The sequence below is a fragment of the Pelobates fuscus genome, chromosome 5 (assembly GCF_036172605.1).
Source record: "Pelobates fuscus isolate aPelFus1 chromosome 5, aPelFus1.pri, whole genome shotgun sequence".
NCBI lineage: Eukaryota > Metazoa > Chordata > Amphibia > Anura > Pelobatidae > Pelobates > Pelobates fuscus.
The window spans coordinates 86,797,593-86,816,318 of record NC_086321.1 but is presented as its reverse complement, the minus strand read 5'-3'; the positions used below and the strand labels follow the sequence as shown (position 1 = coordinate 86,816,318).

General features: G+C 54.3%; 1 protein-coding gene and 15 non-coding genes across 17 annotated transcripts in view; all 16 read left to right on the top strand.

Annotated features, from left to right (window-relative positions):
• The window catches only part of SLC38A9 (solute carrier family 38 member 9), a 325,631-nt gene that overhangs the window by 271,231 nt on the left and 35,674 nt on the right, over positions 1-18,726 (top strand). The gene's annotated exons all lie outside the window — the stretch shown is intronic.
• LOC134612928 (U1 spliceosomal RNA) lies at positions 993-1,156 on the top strand. Its single transcript, XR_010090964.1, has one exon. It is a non-coding gene; the product is annotated as a U1 spliceosomal RNA (small nuclear RNA).
• Positions 1,919-2,082, top strand: LOC134613047 (U1 spliceosomal RNA). Its single transcript, XR_010091078.1, has one exon. It is a non-coding gene; the product is annotated as a U1 spliceosomal RNA (small nuclear RNA).
• On the top strand, positions 3,149-3,312 carry LOC134613218 (U1 spliceosomal RNA). Its single transcript, XR_010091236.1, has one exon. It is a non-coding gene; the product is annotated as a U1 spliceosomal RNA (small nuclear RNA).
• On the top strand, positions 4,076-4,239 carry LOC134613046 (U1 spliceosomal RNA). Its single transcript, XR_010091077.1, has one exon. It is a non-coding gene; the product is annotated as a U1 spliceosomal RNA (small nuclear RNA).
• LOC134613217 (U1 spliceosomal RNA) lies at positions 5,307-5,470 on the top strand. Its single transcript, XR_010091235.1, has one exon. It is a non-coding gene; the product is annotated as a U1 spliceosomal RNA (small nuclear RNA).
• LOC134613045 (U1 spliceosomal RNA) lies at positions 6,234-6,397 on the top strand. The gene has a single exon (XR_010091076.1). It is a non-coding gene; the product is annotated as a U1 spliceosomal RNA (small nuclear RNA).
• Positions 7,475-7,638, top strand: LOC134613215 (U1 spliceosomal RNA). The gene has a single exon (XR_010091234.1). It is a non-coding gene; the product is annotated as a U1 spliceosomal RNA (small nuclear RNA).
• Positions 8,402-8,565, top strand: LOC134613044 (U1 spliceosomal RNA). Its single transcript, XR_010091075.1, has one exon. It is a non-coding gene; the product is annotated as a U1 spliceosomal RNA (small nuclear RNA).
• LOC134613214 (U1 spliceosomal RNA) lies at positions 9,644-9,807 on the top strand. Its single transcript, XR_010091233.1, has one exon. It is a non-coding gene; the product is annotated as a U1 spliceosomal RNA (small nuclear RNA).
• Positions 10,570-10,733, top strand: LOC134613043 (U1 spliceosomal RNA). The gene has a single exon (XR_010091074.1). It is a non-coding gene; the product is annotated as a U1 spliceosomal RNA (small nuclear RNA).
• On the top strand, positions 11,800-11,963 carry LOC134613213 (U1 spliceosomal RNA). The gene has a single exon (XR_010091232.1). It is a non-coding gene; the product is annotated as a U1 spliceosomal RNA (small nuclear RNA).
• On the top strand, positions 12,744-12,907 carry LOC134613042 (U1 spliceosomal RNA). The gene has a single exon (XR_010091073.1). It is a non-coding gene; the product is annotated as a U1 spliceosomal RNA (small nuclear RNA).
• LOC134613211 (U1 spliceosomal RNA) lies at positions 13,974-14,137 on the top strand. The gene has a single exon (XR_010091231.1). It is a non-coding gene; the product is annotated as a U1 spliceosomal RNA (small nuclear RNA).
• Positions 14,904-15,067, top strand: LOC134613147 (U1 spliceosomal RNA). The gene has a single exon (XR_010091173.1). It is a non-coding gene; the product is annotated as a U1 spliceosomal RNA (small nuclear RNA).
• Positions 16,145-16,308, top strand: LOC134613210 (U1 spliceosomal RNA). The gene has a single exon (XR_010091230.1). It is a non-coding gene; the product is annotated as a U1 spliceosomal RNA (small nuclear RNA).

Sequence of the window (18,726 nt, the reverse complement as noted above, 5' to 3'; positions counted from 1 at the left end):
CAGCTTTTCCTGCGACCCCCCCAAACATTTCTCGCCTCCTGCTTGTTTTGCTCTGCGCTCGGGCCCAATCGCCCCGTGGCTGGCACCGCAAACGCTCTCTCGCCACCTTTTTACTGTTTCTGGACGTTTCTCTGCTCCACTTCTTTGCAAAACACCCTTTCCTTGCTATGCCGCTCTCAAGACAACCAACAGATGGCACTGCAACACAATCACGAGCAGCCCAGCCTTTTGAAAGGTGCCTGGGTTTTTTTGCACAGTCGCCCAGAGCCTCTAGGATGCGCGCGCCACGCAGTGCGCTAGGCGTCCACTCGCGTTGGTTTTTCCGCCCATGCTTTGCCCTGCGCTTTGACGAGACGGGCGCCAGGTTGCGCTGCAGTTGCTGAATAGCTCTCCGAGCCAGTCCAGCACTGGGGGCCGACTTGCCCTTATCATCAGGGATGCAGGCATGAGCAGCAAGGAGGCATTCTCCCACTCTTTCGCCTGGCCCCAGCGCAGCTGAACCGATTCGCCCTGCTCCCCCGGGCGCACCGGAGGGTGCTGCAAAGTGGGGGGACGCTGGCCCTGCTCTCTTTGCAAACCCCAAGGGCTGCCTGGGAAGGGAAGGTGAGGGGGGAAGGGCCCTTGCTTAGCAGCTGCTGTTGCTCTGTAGCCACTGGGAGCAAACTGGCACTTGCATTCTCATGCAGACGAGACTAGCATTTCTCGTGGAAGCAAAGCGGGCTCTTGACTGAAAGCCTGGATAGATGTGGTCATCGTATGCAAATAAGGTTTGCTGCAAAGTACCCTGGGAGTGCACCCACTCGGCACGCGTGTGAGGGTTGCAGCTCTTCACGCGTGGAAAGCCTGGGCTCTTGACGGCAAGGCTTGAATTCGGGAGCTGCCTTTCTGGGTGCCTGTTTTGTCAGGAGAGACGAGTGGTACAGGAGGGAATGCTCCTTAAGCTGAAGGGGGGCTTTTGCGAGCTGCGTCCGTGCAGTCGGCCCTTCCAACTCATACTTACCTGGCAGGGGAGATACCATGATCATGAAGGTGGTTCTCCCAGGGCGAGGCTCACCCATTGCACTCCGGGTGTGCTGACCCCTGCGATTTCCCCAAATGCGGGAAACTCGACTGCATAATTTATGGTAGTGGGGGACTGCGTTCGCGCTTTCCCCTGGTCGTGCTTGTTCAAAGATAGATCTCTCTTTGCAAACTTTTCAGTCTCTCCCTCGGGCATTGCCCTGGTGCCTGTTCTTGCCTCCGTGCATCTCTTCTGGGTGCAGAAAGTATATTGTTTCTCTCCCCTGACATTGCAGGCTTCCCTGTTGCCCGCTGGTTTGTTTTGGGGTCTTTTTTTTTTTTTTTTTTGTTGTTGTTGGTTTTTGGGGAAGAGGGTTTGCTTTGGTTTTTGCATTTAAAATACAGAAAGAAAGAAATAAATTAATACATTTTGAAACATTTGTGTCATCGTTACTCTGTAATTACCCTCGTCTATAGCTTCCTTAGCTTAACCCCCATCCATGACCCTCTACAGTCACGATGAAGGGGTTAAAAGGCCTTTTGCTGGCATAGGTGTGTGCAGACTTCACTCCCCGAGCAGAGCATAGGCTGCTGCGATGTGCTTTGATATGCAGACGAGGGAACTGAGCTCTAGAAAACAAAGGTGATTGCGACTGTCTGACTGGGAGAGTGTGGTCATCGTATGCAAATGTTTTTGCTGAAAGGCATCCTGGGAGTTGGCCCATTTTTGCGAAGGCTCCTCTGTCCGGGGCATGTAGGAGTGCAAGGGTGGGGCAGCTGCCGGTTACCCCACCAAGGGAGCAGCCGGCTCGAGGGATGCCTGGTGCCTCAGGGGAGCTGGGTGCTACTGCAGGGCCCGCCTCCCCATGCTCACAGGCGTGTGCCGGCGTAGCGCTTGTGTGCTCTCCCTTCCCAACTCATACTTACCTGGCTGGGGAGATACCATGATCACGAAGGTGGTTCTCCCAGGGCGAGGCTCACCCATTGCACTCCGGGTGTGCTGACCTCTGCGATTTCCCCAAATGCGGGAAACTCGACTGCATAATTTATGGTAGTGGGGGACTGCGTTCGCGCTATCCCCTGATTTGTGCTGGTTTAAAGATAGATGGAGAGCGTGGGGGCACTGGTGAAAAGGCTGCATGGCAGTCTGCTGGTTGGTCGCTCGCTGCAGCTTTTCCTGCGACCCCCCCAAACATTTCTCGCCTCCTGCTTGTTTTGCTCTGCGCTCGGGCCCAATCGCCCCGTGGCTGGCACCGCAAACGCTCTCTCGCCACCTTTTTACTGTTTCTGGACGTTTCTCTGCTCCACTTCTTTGCAAAACACCCTTTCCTTGCTATGCCGCTCTCAAGACAACCAACAGATGGCACTGCAACACAATCACGAGCAGCCCAGCCTTTTGAAAGGTGCCTGGGTTTTTTTGCACAGTCGCCCAGAGCCTCTAGGATGCGCGCGCCACGCAGCGCGCTAGGCGTCCACTCGCGTTGGTTTTTCCGCCCTGCGCTTTGACGAGACGGGCGCCAGGTTGCGCTGCAGTTGCTGAATAGCTCTCCGAGCCAGTCCAGCACTGGGGGCCGACTTGCCCTTATCATCAGGGATGCAGGCATGAGCAGCAAGGAGGCATTCTCCCACTCTTTCGCCTGGCCCCAGCGCAGCTGAACCGATTCGCCCTGCTCCCCCGGGCGCACCGGAGGGTGCTGCAAAGTGGGGGGACGCTGGCCCTGCTCTCTTTGCAAACCCCAAGGGCTGCCTGGGAAGGGAAGGTGAGGGGGGAAGGGCCCTTGCTTAGCAGCTGCTGTTGCTCTGTAGCCACTGGGAGCAAACTGGCACTTGCATTCTCATGCAGACGAGACTAGCATTTCTCGTGGAAGCAAAGCGGGCTCTTGACTGAAAGCCTGGATAGATGTGGTCATCGTATGCAAATAAGGTTTGCTGCAAAGTACCCTGGGAGTGCACCCACTCGGCACGCGTGTGAGGGTTGCAGCTCTTCACGCGTGGAAAGCCTGGGCTCTTGACGGCAAGGCTTGAATTCGGGAGCTGCCTTTCTGGGTGCCTGTTTTGTCAGGAGAGACGAGTGGTACAGGAGGGAATGCTCCTTAAGCTGAAGGGGGGCTTTTGCGAGCTGCGTCCGTGCAGTCGGCCCTTCCAACTCATACTTACCTGGCAGGGGAGATACCATGATCATGAAGGTGGTTCTCCCAGGGCGAGGCTCACCCATTGCACTCCGGGTGTGCTGACCCCTGCGATTTCCCCAAATGCGGGAAACTCGACTGCATAATTTATGGTAGTGGGGGACTGCGTTCGCGCTTTCCCCTGGTCGTGCTTGTTCAAAGATAGATCTCTCTTTGCAAACTTTTCAGTCTCTCCCTCGGGCATTGCCCTGGTGCCTGTTCTTGCCTCCGTGCATCTCTTCTGGGTGCAGAAAGTATATTGTTCCTCTCCCCTGACATTGCAGGCTTCCCTGTTGCCCGCTGGTTTGTTTTGGGGTCTTTTTTTTTTTTGTTGTTGTTGTTGGTTTTTGGGGAAGAGGGTTTGCTTTGGTTTTTGCATTTAAAATACATAAAGAAAGAAAGAAATAAATTAATACATTTTGAAACATTTGTGTCATCGTTACTCTGTAATTACCCTCGTCTATAGCTTCCTTAGCTTAACCCCCATCCATGACCCTCTACAGTCACGATGAAGGGGTTAAAAGGCCTTTTGCTGGCATAGGTGTGTGCAGACTTCACTCCCCGAGCAGAGTATAGGCTGCTGCGATGTGCTTTGATATGCAGACGAGGGAACTGAGCTCTAGAAAACAAAGGTGATTGCGACTGTCTGACTGGGAGAGTGTGGTCATCGTATGCAAATGTTTTTGCTGAAAGGCATCCTGGGAGTTGGCCCATTTTTGCGAAGGCTCCTCTGTCCGGGGCATGTAGGAGTGCAAGGGTGGGGCAGCTGCCGGTTACCCCACCAAGGGAGCAGCCGGCTCGAGGGATGCCTGGTGCCTCAGGGGAGCTGGGTGCTACTGCAGGGCCCGCCTCCCCATGCTCACAGGCGTGTGCCGGCGTAGCGCTTGTGTGCTCTCCCTTCCCAACTCATACTTACCTGGCTGGGGAGATACCATGATCACGAAGGTGGTTCTCCCAGGGCGAGGCTCACCCATTGCACTCCGGGTGTGCTGACCTCTGCGATTTCCCCAAATGCGGGAAACTCGACTGCATAATTTATGGTAGTGGGGGACTGCGTTCGCGCTATCCCCTGATTTGTGCTGGTTTAAAGATAGATGGAGAGCGTGGGGGCACTGGTGAAAAGGCTGCATGGCAGTCTGCTGGTTGGTCGCTCGCTGCAGCTTTTCCTGCGACCCCCCCCAAACATTTCTCGCCTCCTGCTTGTTTTGCTCTGCGCTCGGGCCCAATCGCCCCGTGGCTGGCACCGCAAACGCTCTCTCGCCACCTTTTTACTGTTTCTGGACGTTTCTCTGCTCCACTTCTTTGCAAAACACCCTTTCCTTGCTATGCCGCTCTCAAGACAACCAACAGATGGCACTGCAACACAATCACGAGCAGCCCAGCCTTTTGAAAGGTGCCTGGGTTTTTTTGCACAGTCGCCCAGAGCCTCTAGGATGCGCGCGCCACGCAGCGCGCTAGGCGTCCACTCGCGTTGGTTTTTCCGCCCTGCGCTTTGACGAGACGGGCGCCAGGTTGCGCTGCAGTTGCTGAATAGCTCTCCGAGCCAGTCCAGCACTGGGGGCCGACTTGCCCTTATCATCAGGGATGCAGGCATGAGCAGCAAGGAGGCATTCTCCCACTCTTTCGCCTGGCCCCAGCGCAGCTGAACCGATTCGCCCTGCTCCCCCGGGCGCACCGGAGGGTGCTGCAAAGTGGGGGGACGCTGGCCCTGCTCTCTTTGCAAACCCCAAGGGCTGCCTGGGAAGGGAAGGTGAGGGGGGAAGGGCCCTTGCTTAGCAGCTGCTGTTGCTCTGTAGCCACTGGGAGCAAACTGGCACTTGCATTCTCATGCAGACGAGACTAGCATTTCTCGTGGAAGCAAAGCGGGCTCTTGACTGAAAGCCTGGATAGATGTGGTCATCGTATGCAAATAAGGTTTGCTGCAAAGTACCCTGGGAGTGCACCCACTCGGCACGCGTGTGAGGGTTGCAGCTCTTCACGCGTGGAAAGCCTGGGCTCTTGACGGCAAGGCTTGAATTCGGGAGCTGCCTTTCTGGGTGCCTGTTTTGTCAGGAGAGACGAGTGGTACAGGAGGGAATGCTCCTTAAGCTGAAGGGGGGCTTTTGCGAGCTGCGTCCGTGCAGTCGGCCCTTCCAACTCATACTTACCTGGCAGGGGAGATACCATGATCATGAAGGTGGTTCTCCCAGGGCGAGGCTCACCCATTGCACTCCGGGTGTGCTGACCCCTGCGATTTCCCCAAATGCGGGAAACTCGACTGCATAATTTATGGTAGTGGGGGACTGCGTTCGCGCTTTCCCCTGGTCGTGCTTGTTCAAAGATAGATCTCTCTTTGCAAACTTTTCAGTCTCTCCCTCGGGCATTGCCCTGGTGCCTGTTCTTGCCTCCGTGCATCTCTTCTGGGTGCAGAAAGTATATTGTTCCTCTCCCCTGACATTGCAGGCTTCCCTGTTGCCCGCTGGTTTGTTTTGGGGTCTTTTTTTTTTTTGTTGTTGTTGTTGGTTTTTGGGGAAGAGGGTTTGCTTTGGTTTTTGCATTTAAAATACATAAAGAAAGAAAGAAATAAATTAATACATTTTGAAACATTTGTGTCATCGTTACTCTGTAATTACCCTCGTCTATAGCTTCCTTAGCTTAACCCCCATCCATGACCCTCTACAGTCACGATGAAGGGGTTAAAAGGCCTTTTGCTGGCATAGGTGTGTGCAGACTTCACTCCCCGAGCAGAGCATAGGCTGCTGCGATGTGCTTTGATATGCAGACGAGGGAACTGAGCTCTAGAAAACAAAGGTGATTGCGACTGTCTGACTGGGAGAGTGTGGTCATCGTATGCAAATGTTTTTGCTGAAAGGCATCCTGGGAGTTGGCCCATTTTTGCGAAGGCTCCTCTGTCCGGGGCATGTAGGAGTGCAAGGGTGGGGCAGCTGCCGGTTACCCCACCAAGGGAGCAGCCGGCTCGAGGGATGCCTGGTGCCTCAGGGGAGCTGGGTGCTACTGCAGGGCCCGCCTCCCCATGCTCACAGGCGTGTGCCGGCGTAGCGCTTGTGTGCTCTCCCTTCCCAACTCATACTTACCTGGCTGGGGAGATACCATGATCACGAAGGTGGTTCTCCCAGGGCGAGGCTCACCCATTGCACTCCGGGTGTGCTGACCTCTGCGATTTCCCCAAATGCGGGAAACTCGACTGCATAATTTATGGTAGTGGGGGACTGCGTTCGCGCTATCCCCTGATTTGTGCTGGTTTAAAGATAGATGGAGAGCGTGGGGGCACTGGTGAAAAGGCTGCATGGCAGTCTGCTGGTTGGTCGCTCGCTGCAGCTTTTCCTGCGACCCCCCCAAACATTTCTCGCCTCCTGCTTGTTTTGCTCTGCGCTCGGGCCCAATCGCCCCGTGGCTGGCACCGCAAACGCTCTCTCGCCACCTTTTTACTGTTTCTGGACGTTTCTCTGCTCCACTTCTTTGCAAAACACCCTTTCCTTGCTATGCCGCTCTCAAGACAACCAACAGATGGCACTGCAACACAATCACGAGCAGCCCAGCCTTTTGAAAGGTGCCTGGGTTTTTTTGCACAGTCGCCCAGAGCCTCTAGGATGCGCGCGCCACGCAGTGCGCTAGGCGTCCACTCGCGTTGGTTTTTCCGCCCATGCTTTGCCCTGCGCTTTGACGAGACGGGCGCCAGGTTGCGCTGCAGTTGCTGAATAGCTCTCCGAGCCAGTCCAGCACTGGGGGCCGACTTGCCCTTATCATCAGGGATGCAGGCATGAGCAGCAAGGAGGCATTCTCCCACTCTTTCGCCTGGCCCCAGCGCAGCTGAACCGATTCGCCCTGCTCCCCCGGGCGCACCGGAGGGTGCTGCAAAGTGGGGGGACGCTGGCCCTGCTCTCTTTGCAAACCCCAAGGGCTGCCTGGGAAGGGAAGGTGAGGGGGGAAGGGCCCTTGCTTAGCAGCTGCTGTTGCTCTGTAGCCACTGGGAGCAAACTGGCACTTGCATTCTCATGCAGACGAGACTAGCATTTCTCGTGGAAGCAAAGCGGGCTCTTGACTGAAAGCCTGGATAGATGTGGTCATCGTATGCAAATAAGGTTTGCTGCAAAGTACCCTGGGAGTGCACCCACTCGGCACGCGTGTGAGGGTTGCAGCTCTTCACGCGTGGAAAGCCTGGGCTCTTGACGGCAAGGCTTGAATTCGGGAGCTGCCTTTCTGGGTGCCTGTTTTGTCAGGAGAGACGAGTGGTACAGGAGGGAATGCTCCTTAAGCTGAAGGGGGGCTTTTGCGAGCTGCGTCCGTGCAGTCGGCCCTTCCAACTCATACTTACCTGGCAGGGGAGATACCATGATCATGAAGGTGGTTCTCCCAGGGCGAGGCTCACCCATTGCACTCCGGGTGTGCTGACCCCTGCGATTTCCCCAAATGCGGGAAACTCGACTGCATAATTTATGGTAGTGGGGGACTGCGTTCGCGCTTTCCCCTGGTCGTGCTTGTTCAAAGATAGATCTCTCTTTGCAAACTTTTCAGTCTCTCCCTCGGGCATTGCCCTGGTGCCTGTTCTTGCCTCCGTGCATCTCTTCTGGGTGCAGAAAGTATATTGTTCCTCTCCCCTGACATTGCAGGCTTCCCTGTTGCCCGCTGGTTTGTTTTGGGGTCTTTTTTTTTTTTGTTGTTGTTGTTGGTTTTTGGGGAAGAGGGTTTGCTTTGGTTTTTGCATTTAAAATACATAAAGAAAGAAAGAAATAAATTAATACATTTTGAAACATTTGTGTCATCGTTACTCTGTAATTACCCTCGTCTATAGCTTCCTTAGCTTAACCCCCATCCATGACCCTCTACAGTCACGATGAAGGGGTTAAAAGGCCTTTTGCTGGCATAGGTGTGTGCAGACTTCACTCCCCGAGCAGAGCATAGGCTGCTGCGATGTGCTTTGATATGCAGACGAGGGAACTGAGCTCTAGAAAACAAAGGTGATTGCGACTGTCTGACTGGGAGAGTGTGGTCATCGTATGCAAATGTTTTTGCTGAAAGGCATCCTGGGAGTTGGCCCATTTTTGCGAAGGCTCCTCTGTCCGGGGCATGTAGGAGTGCAAGGGTGGGGCAGCTGCCGGTTACCCCACCAAGGGAGCAGCCGGCTCGAGGGATGCCTGGTGCCTCAGGGGAGCTGGGTGCTACTGCAGGGCCCGCCTCCCCATGCTCACAGGCGTGTGCCGGCGTAGCGCTTGTGTGCTCTCCCTTCCCAACTCATACTTACCTGGCTGGGGAGATACCATGATCACGAAGGTGGTTCTCCCAGGGCGAGGCTCACCCATTGCACTCCGGGTGTGCTGACCTCTGCGATTTCCCCAAATGCGGGAAACTCGACTGCATAATTTATGGTAGTGGGGGACTGCGTTCGCGCTATCCCCTGATTTGTGCTGGTTTAAAGATAGATGGAGAGCGTGGGGGCACTGGTGAAAAGGCTGCATGGCAGTCTGCTGGTTGGTCGCTCGCTGCAGCTTTTCCTGCGACCCCCCCCAAACATTTCTCGCCTCCTGCTTGTTTTGCTCTGCGCTCGGGCCCAATCGCCCCGTGGCTGGCACCGCAAACGCTCTCTCGCCACCTTTTTACTGTTTCTTGACGTTTCTCTGCTCCACTTCTTTGCAAAACACCCTTTCCTTGCTATGCCGCTCTCAAGACAACCAACAGATGGCACTGCAACACAATCACGAGCAGCCCAGCCTTTTGAAAGGTGCCTGGGTTTTTTTGCACAGTCGCCCAGAGCCTCTAGGATGCGCGCGCCACGCAGCGCGCTAGGCGTCCACTCGCGTTGGTTTTTCCGCCCATGCTTTGCCCTGCGCTTTGACGAGACGGGCGCCAGGTTGCGCTGCAGTTGCTGAATAGCTCTCCGAGCCAGTCCAGCACTGGGGGCCGACTTGCCCTTATCATCAGGGATGCAGGCATGAGCAGCAAGGAGGCATTCTCCCACTCTTTCGCCTGGCCCCAGCGCAGCTGAACCGATTCGCCCTGCTCCCCCGGGCGCACCGGAGGGTGCTGCAAAGTGGGGGGACGCTGGCCCTGCTCTCTTTGCAAACCCCAAGGGCTGCCTGGGAAGGGAAGGTGAGGGGGGAAGGGCCCTTGCTTAGCAGCTGCTGTTGCTCTGTAGCCACTGGGAGCAAACTGGCACTTGCATTCTCATGCAGACGAGACTAGCATTTCTCGTGGAAGCAAAGCGGGCTCTTGACTGAAAGCCTGGATAGATGTGGTCATCGTATGCAAATAAGGTTTGCTGCAAAGTACCCTGGGAGTGCACCCACTCGGCACGCGTGTGAGGGTTGCAGCTCTTCACGCGTGGAAAGCCTGGGCTCTTGACGGCAAGGCTTGAATTCGGGAGCTGCCTTTCTGGGTGCCTGTTTTGTCAGGAGAGACGAGTGGTACAGGAGGGAATGCTCCTTAAGCTGAAGGGGGGCTTTTGCGAGCTGCGTCCGTGCAGTCGGCCCTTCCAACTCATACTTACCTGGCAGGGGAGATACCATGATCATGAAGGTGGTTCTCCCAGGGCGAGGCTCACCCATTGCACTCCGGGTGTGCTGACCCCTGCGATTTCCCCAAATGCGGGAAACTCGACTGCATAATTTATGGTAGTGGGGGACTGCGTTCGCGCTTTCCCCTGGTCGTGCTTGTTCAAAGATAGATCTCTCTTTGCAAACTTTTCAGTCTCTCCCTCGGGCATTGCCCTGGTGCCTGTTCTTGCCTCCGTGCATCTCTTCTGGGTGCAGAAAGTATATTGTTTCTCTCCCCTGACATTGCAGGCTTCCCTGTTGCCCGCTGGTTTGTTTTGGGGTCTTTTTTTTTTTTTTTTTTGTTGTTGTTGGTTTTTGGGGAAGAGGGTTTGCTTTGGTTTTTGCATTTAAAATACAGAAAGAAAGAAATAAATTAATACATTTTGAAACATTTGTGTCATCGTTACTCTGTAATTACCCTCGTCTATAGCTTCCTTAGCTTAACCCCCATCCATGACCCTCTACAGTCACGATGAAGGGGTTAAAAGGCCTTTTGCTGGCATAGGTGTGTGCAGACTTCACTCCCCGAGCAGAGCATAGGCTGCTGCGATGTGCTTTGATATGCAGACGAGGGAACTGAGCTCTAGAAAACAAAGGTGATTGCGACTGTCTGACTGGGAGAGTGTGGTCATCGTATGCAAATGTTTTTGCTGAAAGGCATCCTGGGAGTTGGCCCATTTTTGCGAAGGCTCCTCTGTCCGGGGCATGTAGGAGTGCAAGGGTGGGGCAGCTGCCGGTTACCCCACCAAGGGAGCAGCCGGCTCGAGGGATGCCTGGTGCCTCAGGGGAGCTGGGTGCTACTGCAGGGCCCGCCTCCCCATGCTCACAGGCGTGTGCCGGCGTAGCGCTTGTGTGCTCTCCCTTCCCAACTCATACTTACCTGGCTGGGGAGATACCATGATCACGAAGGTGGTTCTCCCAGGGCGAGGCTCACCCATTGCACTCCGGGTGTGCTGACCTCTGCGATTTCCCCAAATGCGGGAAACTCGACTGCATAATTTATGGTAGTGGGGGACTGCGTTCGCGCTATCCCCTGATTTGTGCTGGTTTAAAGATAGATGGAGAGCGTGGGGGCACTGGTGAAAAGGCTGCATGGCAGTCTGCTGGTTGGTCGCTCGCTGCAGCTTTTCCTGCGACCCCCCCAAACATTTCTCGCCTCCTGCTTGTTTTGCTCTGCGCTCGGGCCCAATCGCCCCGTGGCTGGCACCGCAAACGCTCTCTCGCCACCTTTTTACTGTTTCTGGACGTTTCTCTGCTCCACTTCTTTGCAAAACACCCTTTCCTTGCTATGCCGCTCTCAAGACAACCAACAGATGGCACTGCAACACAATCACGAGCAGCCCAGCCTTTTGAAAGGTGCCTGGGTTTTTTTGCACAGTCGCCCAGAGCCTCTAGGATGCGCGCGCCACGCAGCGCGCTAGGCGTCCACTCGCGTTGGTTTTTCCGCCCTGCGCTTTGACGAGACGGGCGCCAGGTTGCGCTGCAGTTGCTGAATAGCTCTCCGAGCCAGTCCAGCACTGGGGGCCGACTTGCCCTTATCATCAGGGATGCAGGCATGAGCAGCAAGGAGGCATTCTCCCACTCTTTCGCCTGGCCCCAGCGCAGCTGAACCGATTCGCCCTGCTCCCCCGGGCGCACCGGAGGGTGCTGCAAAGTGGGGGGACGCTGGCCCTGCTCTCTTTGCAAACCCCAAGGGCTGCCTGGGAAGGGAAGGTGAGGGGGGAAGGGCCCTTGCTTAGCAGCTGCTGTTGCTCTGTAGCCACTGGGAGCAAACTGGCACTTGCATTCTCATGCAGACGAGACTAGCATTTCTCGTGGAAGCAAAGCGGGCTCTTGACTGAAAGCCTGGATAGATGTGGTCATCGTATGCAAATAAGGTTTGCTGCAAAGTACCCTGGGAGTGCACCCACTCGGCACGCGTGTGAGGGTTGCAGCTCTTCACGCGTGGAAAGCCTGGGCTCTTGACGGCAAGGCTTGAATTCGGGAGCTGCCTTTCTGGGTGCCTGTTTTGTCAGGAGAGACGAGTGGTACAGGAGGGAATGCTCCTTAAGCTGAAGGGGGGCTTTTGCGAGCTGCGTCCGTGCAGTCGGCCCTTCCAACTCATACTTACCTGGCAGGGGAGATACCATGATCATGAAGGTGGTTCTCCCAGGGCGAGGCTCACCCATTGCACTCCGGGTGTGCTGACCCCTGCGATTTCCCCAAATGCGGGAAACTCGACTGCATAATTTATGGTAGTGGGGGACTGCGTTCGCGCTTTCCCCTGGTCGTGCTTGTTCAAAGATAGATCTCTCTTTGCAAACTTTTCAGTCTCTCCCTCGGGCATTGCCCTGGTGCCTGTTCTTGCCTCCGTGCATCTCTTCTGGGTGCAGAAAGTATATTGTTCCTCTCCCCTGACATTGCAGGCTTCCCTGTTGCCCGCTGGTTTGTTTTGGGGTCTTTTTTTTTTTTTTTTTTTTTTTTTTTTTTTTGTTGTTGTTGGTTTTTGGGGAAGAGGGTTTGCTTTGGTTTTTGCATTTAAAATACATAAAGAAAGAAAGAAATAAATTAATACATTTTGAAACATTTGTGTCATCGTTACTCTGTAATTACCCTCGTCTATAGCTTCCTTAGCTTAACCCCCATCCATGACCCTCTACAGTCACGATGAAGGGGTTAAAAGGCCTTTTGCTGGCATAGGTGTGTGCAGACTTCACTCCCCGAGCAGAGCATAGGCTGCTGCGATGTGCTTTGATATGCAGACGAGGGAACTGAGCTCTAGAAAACAAAGGTGATTGCGACTGTCTGACTGGGAGAGTGTGGTCATCGTATGCAAATGTTTTTGCTGAAAGGCATCCTGGGAGTTGGCCCATTTTTGCGAAGGCTCCTCTGTCCGGGGCATGTAGGAGTGCAAGGGTGGGGCAGCTGCCGGTTACCCCACCAAGGGAGCAGCCGGCTCGAGGGATGCCTGGTGCCTCAGGGGAGCTGGGTGCTACTGCAGGGCCCGCCTCCCCATGCTCACAGGCGTGTGCCGGCGTAGCGCTTGTGTGCTCTCCCTTCCCAACTCATACTTACCTGGCTGGGGAGATACCATGATCACGAAGGTGGTTCTCCCAGGGCGAGGCTCACCCATTGCACTCCGGGTGTGCTGACCTCTGCGATTTCCCCAAATGCGGGAAACTCGACTGCATAATTTATGGTAGTGGGGGACTGCGTTCGCGCTATCCCCTGATTTGTGCTGGTTTAAAGATAGATGGAGAGCGTGGGGGCACTGGTGAAAAGGCTGCATGGCAGTCTGCTGGTTGGTCGCTCGCTGCAGCTTTTCCTGCGACCCCCCCAAACATTTCTCGCCTCCTGCTTGTTTTGCTCTGCGCTCGGGCCCAATCGCCCCATGGCTGGCACCGCAAACGCTCTCTCGCCACCTTTTTACTGTTTCTGGACGTTTCTCTGCTCCACTTCTTTGCAAAACACCCTTTCCTTGCTATGCCGCTCTCAAGACAACCAACAGATGGCACTGCAACACAATCACGAGCAGCCCAGCCTTTTGAAAGGTGCCTGGGTTTTTTTGCACAGTCGCCCAGAGCCTCTAGGATGCGCGCGCCACGCAGCGCGCTAGGCGTCCACTCGCGTTGGTTTTTCCGCCCTGCGCTTTGACGAGACGGGCGCCAGGTTGCGCTGCAGTTGCTGAATAGCTCTCCGAGCCAGTCCAGCACTGGGGGCCGACTTGCCCTTATCATCAGGGATGCAGGCATGAGCAGCAAGGAGGCATTCTCCCACTCTTTCGCCTGGCCCCAGCGCAGCTGAACCGATTCGCCCTGCTCCCCCGGGCGCACCGGAGGGTGCTGCAAAGTGGGGGGACGCTGGCCCTGCTCTCTTTGCAAACCCCAAGGGCTGCCTGGGAAGGGAAGGTGAGGGGGGAAGGGCCCTTGCTTAGCAGCTGCTGTTGCTCTGTAGCCACTGGGAGCAAACTGGCACTTGCATTCTCATGCAGACGAGACTAGCATTTCTCGTGGAAGCAAAGCGGGCTCTTGACTGAAAGCCTGGATAGATGTGGTCATCGTATGCAAATAAGGTTTGCTGCAAAGTACCCTGGGAGTGCACCCACTCGGCACGCGTGTGAGGGTTGCAGCTCTTCACGCGTGGAAAGCCTGGGCTCTTGACGGCAAGGCTTGAATTCGGGAGCTGCCTTTCTGGGTGCCTGTTTTGTCAGGAGAGACGAGTGGTACAGGAGGGAATGCTCCTTAAGCTGAAGGGGGGCTTTTGCGAGCTGCGTCCGTGCAGTCGGCCCTTCCAACTCATACTTACCTGGCAGGGGAGATACCATGATCATGAAGGTGGTTCTCCCAGGGCGAGGCTCACCCATTGCACTCCGGGTGTGCTGACCCCTGCGATTTCCCCAAATGCGGGAAACTCGACTGCATAATTTATGGTAGTGGGGGACTGCGTTCGCGCTTTCCCCTGGTCGTGCTTGTTCAAAGATAGATCTCTCTTTGCAAACTTTTCAGTCTCTCCCTCGGGCATTGCCCTGGTGCCTGTTCTTGCCTCCGTGCATCTCTTCTGGGTGCAGAAAGTATATTGTTCCTCTCCCCTGACATTGCAGGCTTCCCTGTTGCCCGCTGGTTTGTTTTGGGGTCTTTTTTTTTTTTTTTTTTTTTTTGTTGGTTTTTGGGGAAGAGGGTTTGCTTTGGTTTTTGCATTTAAAATACATAAAGAAAGAAAGAAATAAATTAATACATTTTGAAACATTTGTGTCATCGTTACTCTGTAATTACCCTCGTCTATAGCTTCCTTAGCTTAACCCCCATCCATGACCCTCTACAGTCACGATGAAGGGGTTAAAAGGCCTTTTGCTGGCATTAGGTGTGTGCAGACTTCACTCCCCGAGCAGAGCATAGGCTGCTGCGATGTGCTTTGATATGCAGACGAGGGAACTGAGCTCTAGAAAACAAAGGTGATTGCGACTGTCTGACTGGGAGAGTGTGGTCATCGTATGCAAATGTTTTTGCTGAAAGGCATCCTGGGAGTTGGCCCATTTTTGCGAAGGCTCCTCTGTCCGGGGCATGTAGGAGTGCAAGGGTGGGGCAGCTGCCGGTTACCCCACCAAGGGAGCAGCCGGCTCGAGGGATGCCTGGTGCCTCAGGGGAGCTGGGTGCTACTGCAGGGCCCGCCTCCCCATGCTCACAGGCGTGTGCCGGCGTAGCGCTTGTGTGCTCTCCCTTCCCAACTCATACTTACCTGGCTGGGGAGATACCATGATCACGAAGGTGGTTCTCCCAGGGCGAGGCTCACCCATTGCACTCTGGGTGTGCTGACCTCTGCGATTTCCCCAAATGCGGGAAACTCGACTGCATAATTTATGGTAGTGGGGGACTGCGTTCGCGCTATCCCCTGATTTGTGCTGGTTTAAAGATAGATGGAGAGCGTGGGGGCACTGGTGAAAAGGCTGCATGGCAGTCTGCTGGTTGGTCGCTCGCTGCAGCTTTTCCTGCGACCCCCCCAAACATTTCTCGCCTCCTGCTTGTTTTGCTCTGCGCTCGGGCCCAATCGCCCCGTGGCTGGCACCGCAAACGCTCTCTCGCCACCTTTTTACTGTTTCTTGACGTTTCTCTGCTCCACTTCTTTGCAAAACACCCTTTCCTTGCTATGCCGCTCTCAAGACAACCAACAGATGGCACTGCAACACAATCACGAGCAGCCCAGCCTTTTGAAAGGTGCCTGGGTTTTTTTGCACAGTCGCCCAGAGCCTCTAGGATGCGCGCGCCACGCAGCGCGCTAGGCGTCCACTCGCGTTGGTTTTTCCGCCCATGCTTTGCCCTGCGCTTTGACGAGACGGGCGCCAGGTTGCGCTGCAGTTGCTGAATAGCTCTCCGAGCCAGTCCAGCACTGGGGGCCGACTTGCCCTTATCATCAGGGATGCAGGCATGAGCAGCAAGGAGGCATTCTCCCACTCTTTCGCCTGGCCCCAGCGCAGCTGAACCGATTCGCCCTGCTCCCCCGGGCGCACCGGAGGGTGCTGCAAAGTGGGGGGACGCTGGCCCTGCTCTCTTTGCAAACCCCAAGGGCTGCCTGGGAAGGGAAGGTGAGGGGGGAAGGGCCCTTGCTTAGCAGCTGCTGTTGCTCTGTAGCCACTGGGAGCAAACTGGCACTTGCATTCTCATGCAGACGAGACTAGCATTTCTCGTGGAAGCAAAGCGGGCTCTTGACTGAAAGCCTGGATAGATGTGGTCATCGTATGCAAATAAGGTTTGCTGCAAAGTACCCTGGGAGTGCACCCACTCGGCACGCGTGTGAGGGTTGCAGCTCTTCACGCGTGGAAAGCCTGGGCTCTTGACGGCAAGGCTTGAATTCGGGAGCTGCCTTTCTGGGTGCCTGTTTTGTCAGGAGAGACGAGTGGTACAGGAGGGAATGCTCCTTAAGCTGAAGGGGGGCTTTTGCGAGCTGCGTCCGTGCAGTCGGCCCTTCCAACTCATACTTACCTGGCAGGGGAGATACCATGATCATGAAGGTGGTTCTCCCAGGGCGAGGCTCACCCATTGCACTCCGGGTGTGCTGACCCCTGCGATTTCCCCAAATGCGGGAAACTCGACTGCATAATTTATGGTAGTGGGGGACTGCGTTCGCGCTTTCCCCTGGTCGTGCTTGTTCAAAGATAGATCTCTCTTTGCAAACTTCTCAGTCTCTCCCTTGGGCATTGCCCTGTTGCCTGTTCTTGCCTCCGTGCATGTCTTCTGGGTGTCTTGCGCATGGGCTGCTCCTTTCGGGTCATGCAGCACTTCCTGACCCTCCTGTGCACTCTTGCAGGACTATAAGAGCAGAACTTTCGATGCCTCCTCGACCGCTTATCACTTGACCGTTTGCACGTTAACGGAGAGAAAGTATTGTTCCTTGTTACGGATCTCCGTGTACTCCGACCGAGTACCCTCCGTTGATGGATGCTCCTAGCTCTTCCAGAGGACTCCAAGCACTCCACCAGACACCATAAGCACCGCAGGCTGCAGCTATCTCCCTTCAGAACGAAGCAGGAACAAGCTCTTACAAGAGCTCAGTGATTATAGCAAGGGAATATGCCTAGCATAGCAATCCCTTGTAGCAGATTCCCCCAATAAGAGACAGGACTCAAGTTGAGGGTAAACATAGAACTCCCTGGCTGCTAGCTTGCAGCCCTTTTTATTAGGTGCTCCCATGAAGGGGAGGGACACACACAGTAACGTACATTAACCAATCACACAATAGTTACATCCCACACATAGCCCTCCCCTCTACCTGTAAGCTAATTATCTGTACACACAGGAAAATACAATTATCATAGGTAGGGAAAATACAGTTTTTACACAACATTCATAACTCCCAAAATATACATCACATTCGCATAAAAATACATATTCACAATCAATCCATTCAGGGGAACAACATACTCAAAAATCATACGAATTGGACCAGGGGTTCAAAAGTTAGTACAAATGTGCATTTGACCTTCTGGAAGCATGGTTTTACAGGGCCCTCTATCCTGGAGACAATGGGGGGAAGTAATTCAATTATCCAGGACTAGAGGCAGACTCCATTAACCACATGGTTGCAAAACAACATAAAACACTTTAAAATACATAAAGTCACATTTTAAACATAACACACAGACATTTCACATATCCCCAGATAGCTCAGGTCTGAGTGCACATTATTAGGTGAATGGCACTCAGACCAACCGAATACAGTTTAATCGCCATGGAGCCAAAGTCTTTAATCACACGAATAGGCTCCATGGCATAGCTATCTGGGTTACCACAGCTCACACAGGGCAAGTACCAAATGACCCCACTGTATTTAAAGGGCCAGAATGAGTGACATACACTCTGGTATGGCCGAATACTGTTTTTAAAGGGCCCAATCTCCCAGGGCCATTGTCCAAAGGCAGCAGGCGGGCAGCCAGGCTTCTCCAATGCAATGTGGCGAGATTGCTCTCGTCACATTCCTTAACCCTGACATTGCAGGCTTCCCTGTTGCCCACTGTTTGTTTGTTTTTTGGTTTTTTTTTGGTTTTTGGGGAAGGGGTTTGCTTTGGCCCCAGCGCAGCTGAACCGGTTCACCTTGCCCCCCATATATCATTTTCACATGTGGTTGTAAATTCTTTGCTGCAGTCATATTTCTTTCACTTTTATGCTTTGTTTAGTATTTTAGGGATTGGGGATTTTGATTTTTTGGGTGGGGGGTATGAGGGGTGCAGGGCTATTTTTTTTACATTGAAAGCAACCACGATGAGGTTACATCTCAAGGCTGCACAGACCCAACCACTGGTTTGTTGTGATTGAGGTGGCTCCTTTGCATATTGTCTGGCAGATCTCTATTAGTCCTAGAGCAGGGGTAGGCAACCTTTTAGCAGCACTGTGCCGTTATAGGATTGTGATGTCCCGTAGCGTGCCGATCCTCAGGCCCGTCGCTACCAGGCAAGCTAACCAAGCAATTGCTTGGGGCCACGAGCTGGCCTGGGCCCCCAAGCAGGGCCGGCGCTTCCAATAAGGCTGCAGCCGTCTGAGCGCTCTATAGAGAGCCTCAGGCGGCTGCAGCACTGCCTCTCTCGTCACCTCCCCTTCCCTGTAGCGTGGCCGAGCTCCTCTTCCTCCTGTCAGTCTGGCCGGGTACCACGTGGTACAGGAGATTCAGTTTCCTGTTCCCGGCCGGACTGACAGGAAGTGCACCCTGAGCTCGGCCACGCTACAGGGAAGGGGAGGTGAGAAGAACATAAAGAGGGAGGGGGGGGAGTAATGTCCATTTTGTTTGGGGCCCCCAAATTCCTTCAAACGGCCCTGCCGATCCTATTTTTTTAAATTGAGGTGTGTATGCTGCCGTATTCTGCTTGTGTTATATATACTGTAATTGCTTTGTATCGTTGTATTTGTGCGTATATGAGCTGTTATATTGTATATGTTCATTAGTAGTTTATGGTATCGTGTATGATACATATGAATGTGGGCTGTGTATGAGGGCTGCTTGTGGAATTGTGTGTGGGTGGATATGTCACATTGTGTGTTAGGTAGTGTATGGGGGCTGTTTAG